Source organism: Oxyura jamaicensis, chromosome 5 (genome assembly GCF_011077185.1).
Source record: "Oxyura jamaicensis isolate SHBP4307 breed ruddy duck chromosome 5, BPBGC_Ojam_1.0, whole genome shotgun sequence".
Classification (NCBI taxonomy): Eukaryota; Metazoa; Chordata; class Aves; order Anseriformes; family Anatidae; genus Oxyura; species Oxyura jamaicensis.
In genome coordinates, this window is record NC_048897.1 from 6,362,318 (window position 1) to 6,380,564 (window position 18,247).

An 18,247-nucleotide genomic window follows, 5' to 3' on the forward strand; every position below is an offset into this window, starting at 1 on the left:
GTTAAGTAGCAGTTCTGTTTCCCCTCTGCACGCTGGGCTGTGTACCACTCTGGAGTGCAGAAGGCACTGCAGGATCTGTGAAGTCTTCTGCCAGCACAACCTCTGAGCAACGAGCAGGACAAGGCAGCTTTGTTCACGGTGCTACTCACAAATCACAGCCTGCACGTAAGAGGCAATCCAGATCAGTTCACATGGCCAAAATGTGGAGATGAAACCACCCACTTACTAAGTTATTAATTACTTCTGTTAACTTACATTATGGAAGTACCTAAGGTCCAGATGCAGCACATTTCATGCAAGTCCTCTAAAGGCTGATTCAGAAGTATCCAGAGCTTCATACACAAAACCAGGATACCCTTGCTTACCACTTGGAGACAGTCACTTGCTGCTACAGATTCTACCATACAACCTTCTCTTAAAATGCAAAGCCCCCTGGTGCTAGCCGTAATAATTTGGATTAGCACTGTGATTCTCCTACTGCCAGGGAAATAAAAATCTCACAGTACCACTATCAGAGATTTCTGTGCAACTCAGTGAATAACAGTAAAAGCAGCTGCAAAATAGCAAGTGAACAAAGACTACAGAGATATAATGGTGACTCAACAGTCTTTCAATGCAGCTATTAAAGTGTCTGCAATTCCCTTTATGTTTCAGGTGAATCAAAAGTGATTGAGCAGAATTAATTTCTCCCTGGAGCATTAAAAAATGTTCCAGTCAGACTTGGCTGGGCTCTTTCAAATCTGAGTGTCTGAGTTCATCCCTGCTGTAACACCAATGAACTGAATGTCCAGTGAACTCAGTTTCAGCAGAGCTGAGTTTTGGAGGACGGAGTTAAAAGAATTATGTGAACTAACAGTATGTATATTGAGGTGATAGGCGTCTAGTTGAAAAATATAAACCTTCAGGAAATACCAGTACTGAACGGTAAATTCTCTTGGATTCTTACCAAGCATCTGTGCAATGCCAAGCACATGAGGTACTCATTTTGGTTATGGAGCTCTGACTGACTACATGAAAAAAAATTAAAATTCCACACTGAGGCCACAGATATTCATGCATGCGAACAGCCACTTTATGGGTTTAGCACTAATTTAAACATCTATTTAGGAGCCCCATGTGAAGAACAGACTTGAAAGCTCTGGCGTGGAACGCCGAAGCCCTGCCTGATATGTGCGTATCCAGCAATTGAACTGTTTTACGATCTAAGTAGGGCAATTTTCCTCACCTTTCAACAAATACCGAAACTAAAAACAGCAAGGGTTTCATGAAGCTTTCACTGAGTGAAGGAAAAGGGAAAACAAATTGAGGAGTAAAATGATAAACATGGAAAAGTCAAAGCTGTCAGGGGAAAAAACACATGCCACATCACCGGGCTTTTAGAAGTTAACAAGAAAAATATAATCTGTACATTTTCCAAAAGTTTAGATAAGTTTCTCTTCTCCTTGTCACAATCATAGTTTCTCATAAACTTCTTTGTGTTTTGGATTCAGACCAGGACTATAGAACCAGAGGTGTCATATGAGACTTATTCCAGGGGCCTGAAGTCTAGCTGTAAGTGAATTTTGGATGGCAGTTTATCCAACCCAAACCTTGGATACCCAATGCGTAGCACTGAAATGGGAAGGCACTAAAAAAGACAACAAAAGCATAACATTTCCCTTTTGGGAAACATTAAAAAAAAAAAAAAATACATTCTAGGATACAAGTACAAACCTTAACATAACTAAGGATAACACTGGGACATGAAAGGTTTCTGTTTGTATACAGCGTTAGTTCTAAGGGTGAGTTTATTAATGGAAGCTGATTAATCGATAGGTCTGTTTGCAGAATAACAAGAAACCCAGTCGGTTCAGCTCCCTGAAAAATTATTTTGAGTGAAAATTTACTACATCTCTGCCAGCCCTCCTGTGCAGAACAGATTTGAAGAGAAAATTCAACTATTCTTCACCCACCACTCTCTAGCTCATCCCAGCATCATTTACTGCAGTGAGTCCAAAAAGGTAGTACTTTAAAATAGAGCCTCGGAGCTCTCAAAAATCAGGAGCAGCTCATATCTCCATACAATCAGGATGATCAGCCTTACTATCTCCCTCTCATTTGTTTAGCTCTGTTTTCTAAGGGTCTAATTTTCTTTTTGTTAGGGTTTTTTGGTATTTCTCCATATGTGTATCTGTGCCAGAAATCGAGTTTCTAGACATGCAATTACTCAAAATGACTTATAGCCTCCATGTGAAGAGCTGTAATATTAAGGGAATTAAATATCAAGGCTGCCTTGTGCAAATAAGAGTATGGACTGCTCAGACCTATGCTTTATTCTTCTTATCTGCAATGGGCCTAAGCAGAATTCTGCATATGAAGTCTTCAAACTATAATTGATCAAATCTATATGCAAATTCTGGCTTGTGGTAGGACACTCTATCAGGCAAGAAGGAAAATCCCTCATTGATCTACCTACCAACTATCCAGGATCCAGGCGATGAGGAGAAAGCTTACAGATACGCAGGCCTTGGGGGACCTAGATGATTTAAGAATGGTGGCTGTAATAATAACAACTAGATTGTTTCTTTTTCAAGGGACACACATGCAATATTGCATCTATAATAGCTCTTGCTTTCAGAAAGTGTTATTACAGAGAAGTGATTGGACTATCGGGAGAACTCTGAGTAGCTGGGAGTCCCTATTTGTCAACTGAGTTATAAAAAATGATAAAGCACTCTCTCCATTTTTATGAAGCAACAGCATCCCTCAAGAATTTTATGTATGATACACCAGAAAGCCTGTATTAAGTGTCTGAAGACATTTGGCTTTTTGCCCCTCGTAACCACTAGAAATATGTGGCCATCTAAAGGTAACCACATAACTTATCCTGCCTTATTACTCACATCGTGGCTTATCACCCCGGATACTTGGTGGTATTTATGAACATATTTAATGATACAAGCAATAGAAGACTCCACATCTTTGACATCTAAATAAATGCTTTGCTGACTCCTGCTGTAATCCACTTTACATGTTCTTGTTTTTTACCTCAGTTTTGAGCACAGCAGGTCATTGAAGGTGGGCATTTGATTGCCTTTAGATGTCTGCCATCTCAGTGATCAGAGTTGCTAGGTGGACACTGAGGACCTGCAGGAAGCAGTGGCTGCTGCTTGTATCACTGAAGTGCTAGCTGAAATCACGGTGGAGAACTCTCTATTTCTCCTAACAGAACAGTTGCCATGCTCTATCTAATTTCTGCAGAATACGTACCCTTGCCTCTCCACATTACCCACAGATTTCGGGAGAGAGCAATCAATTTTTATTTTTTATTTTTTAATGAAGTCTACACTGTTCCCCTCAAAGGACAGCCAGGATGCAGACAAAGCACACCTGATCTTCTGCTGTACTCCTGGACATGGCCTCTAAACAGAGTGAATACCAGATGATGTCTCGAAGGAGTCTGTTTCACCCAGAAACTCATTCCCCTCTTTCCTTGAGTGAATCCTGATTATCCTGTAGAAACACAGCCCACATGGCTCATGGGATACAGTGTGGATTTGCTGCCATAGCCAGAGCAACACCAATGCGTATTATCTGGACAGAACCTGTAACAGTTTTAAACTCTATTTTACTTCTGATTCTCTGTTCCCAGTCAAACACCACCACAAATGGAGTTGGATGAACACTGTATCAGTGAAGAAGGGATTCCAGAAAACAAAATGCTCTCTTAGAATTAATGTACAACTTGATAATGGAAGTGGGATAAGCTAAACCTACGCAGGCTTAACAAAACTGACAAGTTCAATTACCAGGTAATGTCCACTTCTAGATTTATCTCAATTGCAAACAACTAGGCTAAAAGCAGTAAAAATAAATTTCATTAATATAATTATTTGATTTTAACCAGGAAGGTTTCAAACAATAACACAGAAGTTAGATTCTTAGTAAAAAGAAGTTATGAACAGCTACAGTAGTTGTACTTTCCCCAAACTGTATTGTTCTTTCATTGGTTCAAGGCTTCCTACTTTGCCTACCAAAAAAATATTTGGTGAAAAATCCACTGTATTCATCTTGTCCTAGAAAAAAATCATGCAAGCGAGCAGAGGCAGGTTGTGCATCTTAACCAGCAAACCCCAGCAAAGTTCCTACGGTCTGTAGGCATCAGAGAAGGCTCATCAGCACGAGGGCTGTGGTCAGACAGAGCATCTCGGATGAGATGCGCAGTAGAGCTGGGAGATGCAGAGAGACACAGACCCAAATCAGGTGTTGCCTATGTGTTTGAAAGCATCCCTAGTTGTTCCAGCTATATTTACTCAAAGGACACCTTTCTGCCCCAGCCTGACAGAGGGACGTGGACCTGGCAGTCGCCCACGAGGCCTAAAGCTGCTCCCGGAGCTGTGCCAGTCCCAGGAAGGACCGCCATCTTGTCGGCCCTCCCCTGCGCGTATAGGCCGCAGCGGGTAATAACTGGCTTCACGTAAATAAACCAACGCTTCCTAAAAGGCGAGTGGCGATGGCAGAACGAGGGAACAACACAACACATTCATTACGCTGACAGCCCACTTCAACACCTCATACAGAAGAATCTGCTAATCCTGATGAATATTCACTTTCTGAGCAGGAGCCTGAAATGCAGTGCATAAATTCACACCTCCCAAATAGGGCATCTTTCAGAATCCATCAAAATACAACCGTCTAACTACTTTTCCAATTTGGCATGTCCTTTGTGTTCCAATTAATTAAAAGTTACCTGTATCTAATTATATGTACATAGCAAAGAAATCCAAGCAGTTCTCTATTTGATGTCTCAGTACTACAGCCATATACATATCACTGGCACATCAATATTTCATATTCTCACCTTAACATACATTATTTATGCAACAAAACACTTCCTTGTGATAACAGAACTAATAGCATTTGATGGCAAAACACAAGTTCTAAGGAAGATAAAAACAAATAACTACCAGTTGGTAATGGGCAGCCAGAACCAGCCCCTAAAGGTCAGGGGCAACTGAGGCCCCAGCCTGAGCCCCAGAAATAGACAGAAATCCTGTGGGCCTTCACCGTTACCACCTGGGCCAAGGGAAGTAAGAAAAGAGAAATCCTCATGATCCAGAAGATCTTCCTGTTAACAAGTTACAGGTGTCTTAAGAGAGCCAATGCAAGCATTTTTGTTTTGTTCATGGCTGAGGTTTTGATATAAATCACTTGCCTTGCAAAACCTCCAGGATGGCTTTGAGTAGGTCCCCTATTTGTAAAACTGTTTCTAACCAAGAAGTTCATGTAATGACTCCTGCAAACAGATTCTCCAATTGCTCAACACAAAACATGAAGAGCACTCTGAAACCTTTTTTTCATTTAACACAGAGCCTGAAGAGAAGTTTCTGTCCAGAGCCCATATACCATGACCACCTTTCCTCTCACAGGCATTGCAACATGTCCTAGAAACTAGCAGCCTCAGATGCTGCTTTGTGAGAAAAGCAACAGCTTCCAGAGACACCAGGACTTACCCTGGAAGAGGTGAATACAGACTTCTCCCTCAAAAGATCAGGTGTCGCATCAGATGTCCTTTATGAGCTGAAATTCAGAGATGCTGTACCCAGATGTATGTGGTGGGACTAGGTTTGCCAGTACCAATTCTTTTTCACTGGTCAAAAGTAGGCAATTTCAGGGAAAAATAGCATGAACACTCTAATTCTACATGCATGCAAGAGTACCGAAACAGATGTATATTTCTTAGAAGGCATCTCAGAACCTAAGAAATCCAGTCCCAGAAGACTTTTTTGTCAAACCAACACCAGCTTCTTATCCAAAAACCACTCTGCTGTCTCCACCAGGTGTGATACCATATATTCCACACAAAAACACCACTAGGAAAGCACGCACCACCATTCTCTCTGGATGAAGTTTGAGTTATCGTCATGGGTTACCCCAGAAAAATCATAGCATAGCAATCGTATAGTGCTACATGCATTTTGCAAACTTATTTGAACTCAGGAAAAAAATCACAAACAAAAGGAGCATGACCTTGCATCAGAGGGGTCTTCAGTGCTCCTCAGGGCAGAGACCATCGTCAGTTGTCTTGTATATACAAAGAACAGAATCAGACTTGGCAAAATAGAACCTTTGATCAAATTTCCTCCTTTACCTACATGTACTTGAGCCAAGCAGGATATATAAGGTAAAATCTCTTCTGTTCAGGGTCTTCTTAGAAGGACAAAGGAGTAATAATTTCAGGACTCAGTGTTCTGGACAAAAGGACATCACCTCCCAGCAGGGTCCCCTTCTCACTTAAAGAACTGAGGCACACATAAAAGGAGTGCCTTTATGTAAGCTTCTATGAAGCTACCAAAGCTGAACAGTTTGAAAATGTAAAAAGAGGACTATGATGTTTAAATAATAGAATTGCTTCAGTTAAGACTAATCAGAAGGAGACATTCAGTAGATTTGGGGGGAAAGGGAAATCACTGTAATGATCAACATAACTGCTCTAACCATACCTTTAGATTTTTTTTTCCCTGCACCCTCTATTCACTCCTTATGGAAAAGCCTCTGCAACAAACAAGAAAGGACACAGCAACTCTCATCCCTCCATAACCCCTTTCATCCTCAGAGCAAGTCCATCATGGTCAAAACTATTTTTCTTTCAAGTATTTGAGCATGAAGCCTCAATAGTGATCTTTTTAATACGTTTCATATGTAATCAAAATGAACTACAAAAAGAACTAGGGAAAAAAAAAAGGGCTTCAAATAGTTATCCTTGTTGACTAGCAGCAATGCTTAGCCTACCAACCTGCTCTTAGACCTCCTTTCTTGGGCAAATATAAAAACTTGCACAAACAACAGTTGTTGGCCTATGTGTTGACCAACTGGAGAAGGATTGAGGCAACCTGCTCGTGGGGGTTAGACATACTCTCTGGCAACAGATTCTGCAGGACATCTGCTTGCAGAGAAGTGCTGCCCTGTTCCCCCAGTTCTCCTGAATCCTTCAAAGTGCCATGAATACTTGTCACCTCATGGGGAGCCAGGTTAGGAAGCTGATCCAGTAGAAAACCTGGGTTATTTTTCGTAGACTTCTATTTAGGAATATGCCACAGGAGCAAGGGAGAATCAGGCTGCCACCTCTGGGAGCAGATTAGATCCTAGTTGATAGCAATATCCTTCTCCAGAGGGAAGGATAGAGCACGATTTCTTGAGCACTGGCCCTCCTTTCCTCCTAAGTGCTTGAATCCTCCCAACCTGCCTCTTTCTCCTGTCTCTAAATACTGCATGCAGTACATTTGTAGTTGCTTGCTCTGCTTACTAGCAGGCTGGTCAGGACTAAGCGAAGGCACAGGTTTAGCCTTTCATCAAACAGAAGGCCTTGGAGTTCAGCAACAAAACTTTCAAATCACTTCTGCATACAAACGATATGGCAAATACAAATACTTGGTGACTTCTTACAGCTGGGGCAATGCTTACACGTGAGCCCAAAGGCCAGCCCACCAACAAATCCCAAAAACATATTCCAAGCAGCTGGGGCACGGCAGCTTGCAGAGAAGGTGGCTGCCAGGTCACATTCACTTGTTTGTTTTAATGTAAATGTAAACCTAAAAATAGTACCATGGTGAGACAGATATCCCAGGCAGAAAATTCCAGCCAAAATATTTACAATTTGGTAACACTGTCGTCTGTTGAGAACTGCTTAGGACAGAGAGCTGAGGTGGTCTTAATAGGTGTACTACCAAAATGTCTTACTGCAATTAGAACAGAGACAGAAGAAATACACCCTTTACAGCTTGTGCTAGATACCATCCACAGGCAGCCGTCTTTGAACTAGCGCAGGTTAACCCCGATTGACGTGCAAGGCTGGTACCAGCAGGTAGCTTTCTACGCTAGAGTTTTCCTTTTAATTAACAGGGTTAGATAACAGTGAAAGCCTGCGGGGAAAGTTCCCTTGAAAACTGCTCACAGGGCGTTCTCCAGCAAAAACTTGCAAGGGTCAAGGGCAGGAAGCAGCACACGCAGACAGCAGAACTGGCACATTCGCCACAGAAGCGCTCATCCCATTAACCAGCCTTCCTGCCGGGTACAAAGGAAGCCACTCAGAACCTCATCTTACGGAGTAAGGATTGAAGTGAAGGTGCAATTCGAGGCAGAGATCTAATAATAAGAATCAAGTTGGGAGCATCATCTCGGATGCTCATCTGAGCGGTCACTGTTTTGAAAAGAAGGGGGACGGCGGTAAGCAAAAGAGAAGAGCAAGAGATCATCCTCTCCCAGCCAGGGCCTGCCCTGTCCCAGCCCACACAGCAGCAGCAGTCGCTGGAGCGTTACTACAGCCAGGTTTTGAAGCCTGTAACCCTGGAACAGGATTTTTTGCATTTGTTCGTTGTAGATTTATCCGGCTGCTTTCCAAAGCTGCGGAGATGCATTTTGTTGTTGTTGTTTTGAGAAGTTTAATTAGGTGACTGGAACCAGATGCCAAAAATACCCTTCCCAAAATAAAACCAGATTACTCTAAGTAAGGGCCATAATATGCAATAGAGATAATTTGCAATCCTCACGTTATTTTCAGTCTGGCTTCTCTCTTCATTCAGTTAGGAGGGATGATAAAAATGTGAAGACCAGTCAGACGGTGCTATTTCTCAGTAGTACTTACTGGTATCTGCTCATCAGTGAATTGTTTTTGAAGCTTCAGATGCTCACATAGCACTTACCTCAAAATTTGCTTCACACAGTGAGGTTGGCAGAATACCTGTGTATTTCTGATCTGGACTTGAATGTAATTTCTATTTTGCAGGAAGCACTGTATGCAGTAAGACTGCTGTAAAGCAGTTTCCTGAGAAGTCAGGAAAATGGCAGCAACATGCCAGCACCATGCCTTACACATTAGAGGTGCCTACATCCAGTGCTACAGCTGGACTACTGCAACTTTCAACACTTTGACTGCCACATGACTCACCAACTGCTGCATAGTTAAATTCAGCAGTGTTTGGGGAAACTAGAGGATGCTCACACCTACTACATTCATGGAGAAAAAGCAGGCAGTCTTCCCCATTATGCTGGCTACCTGGGACTTTCCAGACTGAGAGATTAACCCATTCTTTGTCAGAAAAAGTCTGGCACCAATACGTCCCTGGAAAGGATCCATCTTTGCAATGTCATGGAGAAAAGCCTTCAAGCTAGCGAAGCACCTTTTCCCTACTCACTGAAGTTCCATCCAAGCTTTATTGCTTTATAAACAGCAGAAAAATAATGCAACTTCCTTTCCTTGTTTGTGTTCCTCAGAAAACAATGGCAGCCTGTCAAGTAACAACTGACTGTAAAAATAAAAATTGGAAAGAGCCAGATCTATCCTGCCAGAACTCTGCTGGAGCTCTCTGCTCCACCACTGGGAAGGCAGAGAGATGCCAGTGGCAGGTGAGGAGCCCTGCTCCACCAGATCCATGCCTGGCCTCGCTCACCGAGGGAATCCCCAGATAGGAAAGTGATCCCACAGACAGGGTGCTCCCTGTGTAGCAAGGATCCCCTTCCTCACTTCCAGCTGGTGGCAGGAGATTCCTTCATCCAGTACTTAGGTGGCAGCAGTCTGTGTGACAGCAAAGGAGAGTCAAAACACAATTCCTCTTCTGATGCCTGATACAGGGCTACCACTGCGATTAAGAGTAATACACTTATCTTGATTAACACTGGGAAAAACAGCATGGCTGACTGTGTGCTGCTCAGTGCCACACAGCGCCACTGTCTTTCTGGCTTCTTGCACGGTTTCTTCTCCCCAGCAAAGACAAGCAAGAGGCCATGCTTTCCCTGCCTCTCATCACCTAGAGGTACTGCTTCCTTTCCCCACCAAATGACATGGCCACCTTGAGCTACCACCTCCACGTACCCAGTAAAATTCTCCAAAAGGTCTTATCCCCTGAGTCAATGAGGGAATTAATGCAGGGAGAGGGGTCTTGGCCCTACTGAAAACACACCAGTAAGCAATCCTGACACCAAATTCTATTTTGCTCTCAAATTATCCCTGTCTTTTGTAGTACAACTTTGTTAGATGCTCAAAAGGTAATGGAGAGGGATACCTGAGTATTTTTTTTTTTATTTTGCCTTTTTTAAATGGTGCTTTAACAGTTTTTTTTAATTATTATTATTATTTATTGGATTCTAAAAAAAAAACTAAAATCTGGTTGTGCAAAGGGAGGTTTATACTCAGCCTGAAGCTGCATCCCTACAAGACTGCAATCACTCCACTTCCTAGGAAGGAAAGCTCTCACTTAAAAGCAGCAGATCATGTAGTACAGGGAGAGAGGCACACAGCAGCTGCGTAACCAACTGCAAAGCTGGAGAGCACAAACACAGAGGCCTTCGCCCCAACTGTGGTGCTGTAAAATGACAAATGCTGAGCAGCCTAGAGGAATGGAGGCACAGTCTTGAGTGACTTCCCCAGGTCAGATCAAGTTTACGGATGACAAGACGCTGAGTTCAGATCTCCAGGCTCGAGTACTTTGTTCTGTTGCTCCCCCGAGCTCTTTTAGGCGCTGACACTGTAGGACAAACAAACTTCTCAGTTGCTGTTCCAGGCACTCATGAGAGTAAAAAGCAGCCAAATAAAAACACATTCTCCACTCTCAGCAATTTCAGGAATAGTCCTTCACAAATATCCAAGATCATCTGTTTAAAATGCAGCTTAGTACCCTCAGAAACAAGGTTTCTAACACCGGCGTAGCATCTCATTAGCACAATGTGTACTTTACCTTTTGATGGCCACTTGCTTGGAGTACCAGGTAGATTGGCTGCTATAAATGAGGGTTAATGTATAACAGTCCTTTCTCAACACAGCTAAAGAATATTTCATTTTCTGTAGATATTCAGCCAAGGTTTTGTATCTTGCTAGAGCATATCCATTTATTTAATATGCTGGAGCTGGTCCTAGTTTCTGTTCTGTGAAGTAATAAACCCCTATAAGGAAATGCTACAGAAACACATGCTCTAAGAGCAACTCTGCAAGCAGGCTTGCAGTGAGATGCTGCCCAGCCACCTTACAATTAACACTTGAAACATTTAAGTGCACACATCAGACCCGTGCAGTTTAATGGCGTGGAGGTCTGTGTGGGATTAGCCACTCCTTCCTGCTCTGCTCTACAAGTGCCACCAAAGTACAGGTCCTTGGGCCAGCGGTGAGAAACTCGCCAGCATCATTCCCACAGCCCCTGTTATACTTGTGCGCCCTTGTTCCTTCCCCACAAGCACCTCCTCATCCCCTGCTCACTGGGACCTGCTTTCAGTGTATACATCCTTCTGTGACACTAACCTTTGTTCCCCAAATTCCTGTACAGTTCATCCTTACTTCTGCTGAAAAGCAAGTTGCTCTCCGCCAGCCTGCTCCCTGAGAGCTACAACCCCACATGAATTTCTACTTACCTTTAGGGCTAACAGAAAAGATCGGGTAGAAAAACAAAACAATCCATCCCCACCTCACAGTTCTCAAAGAGGCAGTGCTCTGGTGACTTCCCTTTCCTTTGATGATTGAGATAAGGTACTTTTACAACCATGAGAAGGGATTTATTTTCTGAATGAGCAGATTATGAGCACAGACGGTGACTGTTTCAGATTAGAGAAAGGGTGAAAAGTCTAGAGACAGTAGCAGATGAGATTAAAGCATAACAAGGCAGAGTCAGAGTTCAGGAAGCTGAAAACTCAACTTTTACCAGTGCAGGAGAGCAGGCTAGTGAGTGTTTTGGGTATCATATTAACCATCCTACCTGGGAACAGGCCCAGAATACTGGGTCCACCACCATTCTGCCTGCTAGTGCAGGTGAATGGTAATAAAGAGAGATTTGTATATTATAATCCATTCAGTGTTTGCCAGAGTACATTATATCCTGCTGACAAGGTCTAGCTACAAGTGAAGACAAAAACTACACCACATATCCCCATCATTTATTCACTTCTTGCTTACTCTCCCCACTAAATGGAATTCAAGATAATTCCAGAAGGGAAAATAGAGATAAATAAAATTTAATAACGATGTATTGTATTTCCTCATTGCAAATATTAGTCACTAAAAAGGGAATAGGGTGCTAAATGCATCCCTCTGCAGATGCTGCTGTTAGTAGTTCAGTCACACCAGAGCTACATAGCTCTAAAACAAACGTCTAAGCACCATCTCTGACTGTGAGTCACAGCTCCCCATGGCTGTATCAAGTGGTAAAAAAAAAAACCCTTTCAGACCTCTTCGCTAGGTCTCTAGTTTCACTCATTTTTTGGACCACTATCCTCTATGTCTCATTCAGGCAGAGAAGAAAATCTTACAGTGGTCTGCGTGATTACACTGAAAACTGGCAAACATCTTCTTTCTGCCTTGCTGTTTCATGAATTATACTCTCATCCAGTCTTTCTAAAGACCTAGAATATTTTCTAACCAATGCTGGCAACAGCTGATTATTCTAGATCACTGTGGCCAGGTTCCTCCAAGCCTTCCCCCATTTTACCTAATTAATCTGACATTCATGTCGGAGCATCTCAGATGAAGAGTCTCTGCAAGCGTGGACACTGAGCAAAGCACTTGTTAATGAGGAGTAAGTGCTTGCAGTAGTTATTCACAAAAAAATGAAAGTTGCAGTGGTAACAGCAATCAAGAGCTAGCAGTAGCAGGTTTAAGTTACAGCCAGGAATATTTAGGACAGACATCAGGAAAAGCTTTGTGCGGCTCAGGATAGCAACAGACTTGGATGGGCTTCACAAGGACGTTGTGGAATTTCCATCGCTGACTGTTTTCTGTAACAGGTTGGACAAACATCTGCTGGGAAAGGGAGATGCAAATGATCGTGCCCTGAGGGAAGGGCAGACTTAGATGCTCCCCTTATCCACCTGCATTTCTGGTAGGTCTCTGCCTCCTCCTCCAGAAGCAGCACCAGGATGGTTGCAACCCCCTTGGAGCCCTGCCAAGGAGGCACAGGGGCACACAGGGGCAGAGGCTGCCGGGGAGCTACACGTACACCCCAAGGCAGCCCCAGCGCTCCCCAAGAGCAACAGATATTTTCTTTCCTCAGATTTCTTATCAGCTGCTAAAAGCTGGAGAGAAACAACTGCACTCCAGACAATCGTGGAGGAAGTGGGTGGCTGGAAGTGACACGAGGAGCTGGGGGCTTTCGTGCAGGCAGGCACTATTTTTAAACACTGATGTGGAATATGTTTGTTCTGCTCGGAGGAAATCCATCCCCCCGTGCTGTGCCATGCCCACTCACTTTAAACTGAAAGACTTCAAACATCATCCGTATCCTCTTTCTAGTTGCTGCTGTAGGACTGAATTTGTAACTTCTTCATGGGAAGCACGTTAGATCCCAGAGACTGTAAAACATTTTTTCTTCCCTTAAGAATTTCCCTCCCAGTTGCTTTCTACCAGCAGTAGCGCAAGAGTATCTTCAGCACAGACTCACTGCTAATATTTTAATCACCCCATGAAAAGCACAGCTCGCCGTGGCGTTTAGTCCCCGCTCAGCTAACACAAGTGACAGCGCACTCATGTTGATCTCAGTAGCGGCGTTTTTTCAAACAGGGGAAGGCAACAGGAGAGGAAAAAAAAAAAAGGCAGTTTCCACTGTGGTCCAATACCTGCTGTTACAGGAGCCATCTCTTTATCTGAGGACAAAACCACCGACCTGGTGCACCAGGCCCATCACATCAGCTCCTACCCAGTCAGACAGACACACAGCCAGTGTCACCGGCAAGGGAAGGCGCTTTGAAAAGCTGCCACAGCATCCTGACCTCTCCTCACGGGACCCATCCAGCCACAGGCAGAGCTGACCTGACCTACTTCGGCCTGCACAGCCGCAGCGTGCCACCGGCATGGAAGTGGGCCAAGGTGATTTTAAAAAAATATATTTAAATCCAGTTCTCTCTCCTCATGCAAACACAGCCTTGTCGATACTATTAGTGCCATTTTTCCGGTGGGAAATGCATTACTGATCAATAGAGTATGTGCTACTCTGTGAGAAGATGAGTAATTGAATGAATTATGAACAGAAGGTCCTTCTCTTCGGCTGACATTATCCCTAACCCGTTCCTTTCTCTCTGCATAAATTCTGCTTGGCATCTTAGGAGTAAGACAGGGAAAGATCTCAGAGCCAGAGTAAGATTCATGATTAGATCATTATCTGCAAGTCAGGTCTCTGCAATTCATAAAAATTCAGGGTTAAGTCTCCTCTCCTAATTCAAGTCCAATCCTTCAGCCCAAACCAAGCCCGAGGATGAACCAGGAGAGCGGAAGAAAAGACTGTCAAATATAACAGTATGACACTCAGCTGCTTTATCACTGTTATCACAGTAAACTTTTATATGCAGGCACCGAGGGTCTTAAATTAAATGTCAAATATCATCTGGCACCAGGAGCACGAGGTACAGTCGCCTGCAGGGAAACAGAGCCTGACAGCTTTGCTCTGCTTGTCAAAACAGCATTTGCTTCATTCAGATCTTTGGGCAAATGAATCACCATTTGCCAAACAAAGTTACTAGAATCTGTTAACTAAAGCCTACAAAAAAGAGGTGGTGGTGAGTAAAGGGAGTAAAGGCTTTTTTTTTTTTATAATTCTATTCAGATGTTTAGAAGATTATTTTCTCCACTTGTAACAGAGGCATAGAAGAAGATACAGAGAAGGTCTTCTTTTTTTCTTTTTCTCTTTTTTCCTTAAATTGAGGTTGATACAAGGTCATTAAGTGTTCTCCCCTTTCAGCTGGCCTATGTCCTCCTCGCCAGTTAAAGAAAAGAAATAACCCAAGCTTATTTCCCTCTCGGGCAAGCCAGGAACTGTTGCTGCCTTTTTGAATCGACTCCAGAAAGCCTGCCAGCTGAAGTTTATGAAGTCTAGTTAATTGCTGCAGCATATTGATTTCATGTTTGTATGGGGAAATGTATAGCTACAGACACCCTGGCTGGTTACCCTCCCGGAGGCTGGCACAGCCACCCTGCTCCCTGCTCCTGTGAAGAAAAAAGGTGGGATGCTCTCCCACTGCTCCTGCTGCTGCGTCCAGAGCCACAAACAGCTTCCCAAAGCCCGCCGCCCCGCTGCAAAGGCAGATAATCATGCAGATTTCAGAAAACGCACAGAAGAGAGAAATCTAGTTGCCAGAAAAGCAGAATAATTTAGACAGGAACAAGTTTTCTTAAGCACCTGATTTTGTCAGCAGGGAGCATTCTGTGCCCCTGCAGACGCAGGGTACAGCCCTCATGGTGCATGGGAAGCTACGTCGCAAGCTTTTGTAGCAGCGGCTGCAAGCAGGAGGAGGACACAAGGTGAAAGCAGCAGATCCCAGCTGGCACTGCTGGGCACATTTGCACGCCTAAGCACGTGCTGGAAAATATATGGTGATTACAGCTGCCTTACCAACACATTAAATTCATTTCAAGTGGGGTTTTGGGGCGTAAACTGGAAACCAGAGTTAGGTGCACCAGGACACAGCTACGGAGTAAGGCATGCCCGACTTGGAAAAATCAGTGGGAACAACTGCCACAGGCAGATGGTAACTGCCCAGTTGTGCTTTGATGTGCACAGCCCAGGAAGAATAGCATGCAAAATGCCAGCAGAGAGAGCCTCTGGAACTGCTGGCAGAAGCAGCAGGCTCCAGAGCAGACAGCACGGTGACTTACTCTTCTAGCACAGGTCACCCGCCGCTGCTTGTGCCTTGGTCCACCTGCCAGAGAAGTGCACGGGGCATGCAGTGCCTCACGTGTGCAGCTACAAGGATTTGGTCAAACGATCACATTGCTGCCACCACGCAGCAGTTTGCTGTTTCTCTGCCACCAGCACGGAGTCTCTCTCTTTCACTGCGCACCTGCTTCATGATCAGGAAAGAATATGGTCTGGTCAAATTAATTCTTGAAATTTCTTACTGAAAAGCCTTTTCCCATGCTCTTGGAACAGCAAGCCCAGTACCAGCTAAAGTCAAGCATAAAAATACTGGCTACAGGAGGAAATGGAAGAGAAGATTGAAAAAAAACCTTGTGAAGGAGAAAGTAAAGCAAGTTTCCACCAGGAAGGTTCTGTTTAAGCCACCTTTCTTCTCTCTCTCACCTCCAACCTCCATTCCCTTCTCGAAATGGAAAGCACTCAAAAGGTTCTTTCCAGAATGAAGATTTTTAAAGTTTTAACAGCCAAAAGTGAGAGTGGAAATTCTAAATGTGCACAACTTCAAAACATGGTACCTACTCTGACCCACGGTCACCAGGCAGAATTGCTGGCCCCGATAATTTTTTAATTAGAGAAATAAAAGGCAACTTTGGGCACTGGGGGGTGGGAGGGCGGGTGTTTGTTGGAATCCATGCAAGTTTTAGCAACTAAAGGAAAGGCTGTGAGATTTATATTAGACAAAATCATGCATCTTCATCCACCCTTCACAGAGTGCTAATGTTAATGTTAAAAATAACTACAGTGCCTGCGGGATTTCAGCGTTTGGATTAATCAAGTCTCGTGGTGCTAGAGGGGAAAAAGCACTACAGGAACAAAGCGCTGAAGGATTTCAGGACCCAGGCGTACAGGGAAGGACGCCGCATCCCAAGAACAAGCTGCCATTTGTTTCTGGCTCAGGCAGATGTTCCACAAGGATTATAGCAGGGGAAGGAAGAAAAAAAAAGCAGGCAGGCACAAAAGCACATTGAGACATGGGTCAGGCTAGAGCAGAGCTGTCAGCCTTCCCTACCCACAGCATTAAAGCTTAATTAGCCCGAGATCTCTTATTAAAGTCCATGAAGCAGGACAGCGTATTGAGGAGTCACGTCTCCAGTCACAACTTTCTTCCCCATCCTTTCAGGTGTCTAGCATCAGCTTACCCCTGCTGCACGATTTATACACAATGTAAATTTTACAAGCATAAGGTACAGCACTCAGCAGCTGAGAAGTGCAGAAACCATCATCGTGGTTAATAAACGATCAGGGTTAGAGCTGGGAAAGATCTACTGGGTTATCTTAGCTGGTTGCTCTGGTCCTGGTTTATACTATCATTCTGTCCTGGTTTTTGCATCAAAATAAGGCACCTAACTTCTGGTGTCTGAAATGAAGACTATTACTGACTGATATTTGGGAATTTTCTGTAATGTTTGATCCCATCACCTTACAGTCATGAAAAGCTTCTTGCACAAAACATTGTAATCTCAATTCTATCAACATGCTTCCTTTCACGTATCTGCTGTGGAGTACAAGCCACCTCACTTTGTTGTGGTTGCTTATAAGTAGTAATAGCACTCAATCCCAAGACCTCAGTGGAAGCTCAACAGCCACATCATTTGATATTGACATTACTGGTTTCTGGTTAACAAATTAGAATTTTCTCTAGCTGTAACCATCCATAGCTTTTGCTCCAATATCAGAATCAGGATGTGGTACTCTGGATGTTGCACCTTCTCTCCTATTTCCAAAAAGACCTTCCAGGCATCTTTGTCATATTGGCTCCTCCTGATCACGTTACTCCTCCGAGACATTTCTAAGACAGTTTCTGACATTGCATGAAAAGCTGAAAACAACTTATTTGACTTCTCTATGTTGCTCCAGTATGACCTTAGCCACGGCCTGGCGAAGTCTGGACCTTCCATGTGATGTTTGTTCAAAACAATTTTATAATTGAAGCTGACCCTTGAGGTAAACACTATGGTAAAAGTTAATTAAGTGCTTGTCTGCTGTTCAGAGAAAAAAAAAACAAACCCACAATTACCAGTAGCATGTTCGTAGTCAGAAAATTGAGGGGGAAAATGTGACTTACCACCAGGCATATTAGAAGCCTGCTTTCTCTTTATTTCTGATTGGCAGGCTTAATTAGAGCTTAATGCAATGTTCGAATAGGCATTAACAATATACTATGGTTAGATCAAGGAGAATGAAAGGCAAGAGCAAGCAAGCAAATGTTCAAACAAGCAATCACTTCAATAACTTACTTTGAGGTCTGTGAACTTGAACTTTAGCCTCTCCACCATCTCCAGTGTGACCAGGTTCAGCATAACATGCTCTGTTCTGTAGGTAAGGAGAGCAGAGGTCACCAGACAGAACTTATTTCAACTGTACAAAGCACAACAAAGATTCTCAGTAAACAATGGGAGGCAGCAATTTTTCAGCTTATTCTATCAGCCAAGTTGCAGCAAAACTATGAATACATTAGCCTGCCCTTGTGGGACTGCTTTTGTTCAGTCAAAACGACCAAGAAAGAATGAAAAAAGCAAGCAAGCATGAATTAAGAAAGAAAAAAAGGAAGAGATGAAGAAAGAAAGAAAGAAAGAAAGAAAGAAAGAAAGAAAGAAAGAAAG

At 43.4% G+C, this 18,247-nt stretch overlaps 1 long non-coding RNA gene across 1 annotated transcript in view; it reads right to left on the bottom strand.

Moving 5' to 3' along the window:
- Positions 1-15: 15 nt before the first annotated feature.
- LOC118168015 overlaps positions 16-18,247 on the bottom strand; it is a 20,748-nt gene continuing 2,516 nt past the window's right edge. The window contains exons 3-4 of the long non-coding RNA XR_004751329.1: positions 17,882-17,957; positions 16-159 (exon numbers count right to left, since the gene is read on the bottom strand). This is a non-coding gene — a long non-coding RNA (uncharacterized LOC118168015). The remainder of the gene's footprint in view (positions 160-17,881; positions 17,958-18,247) is intronic.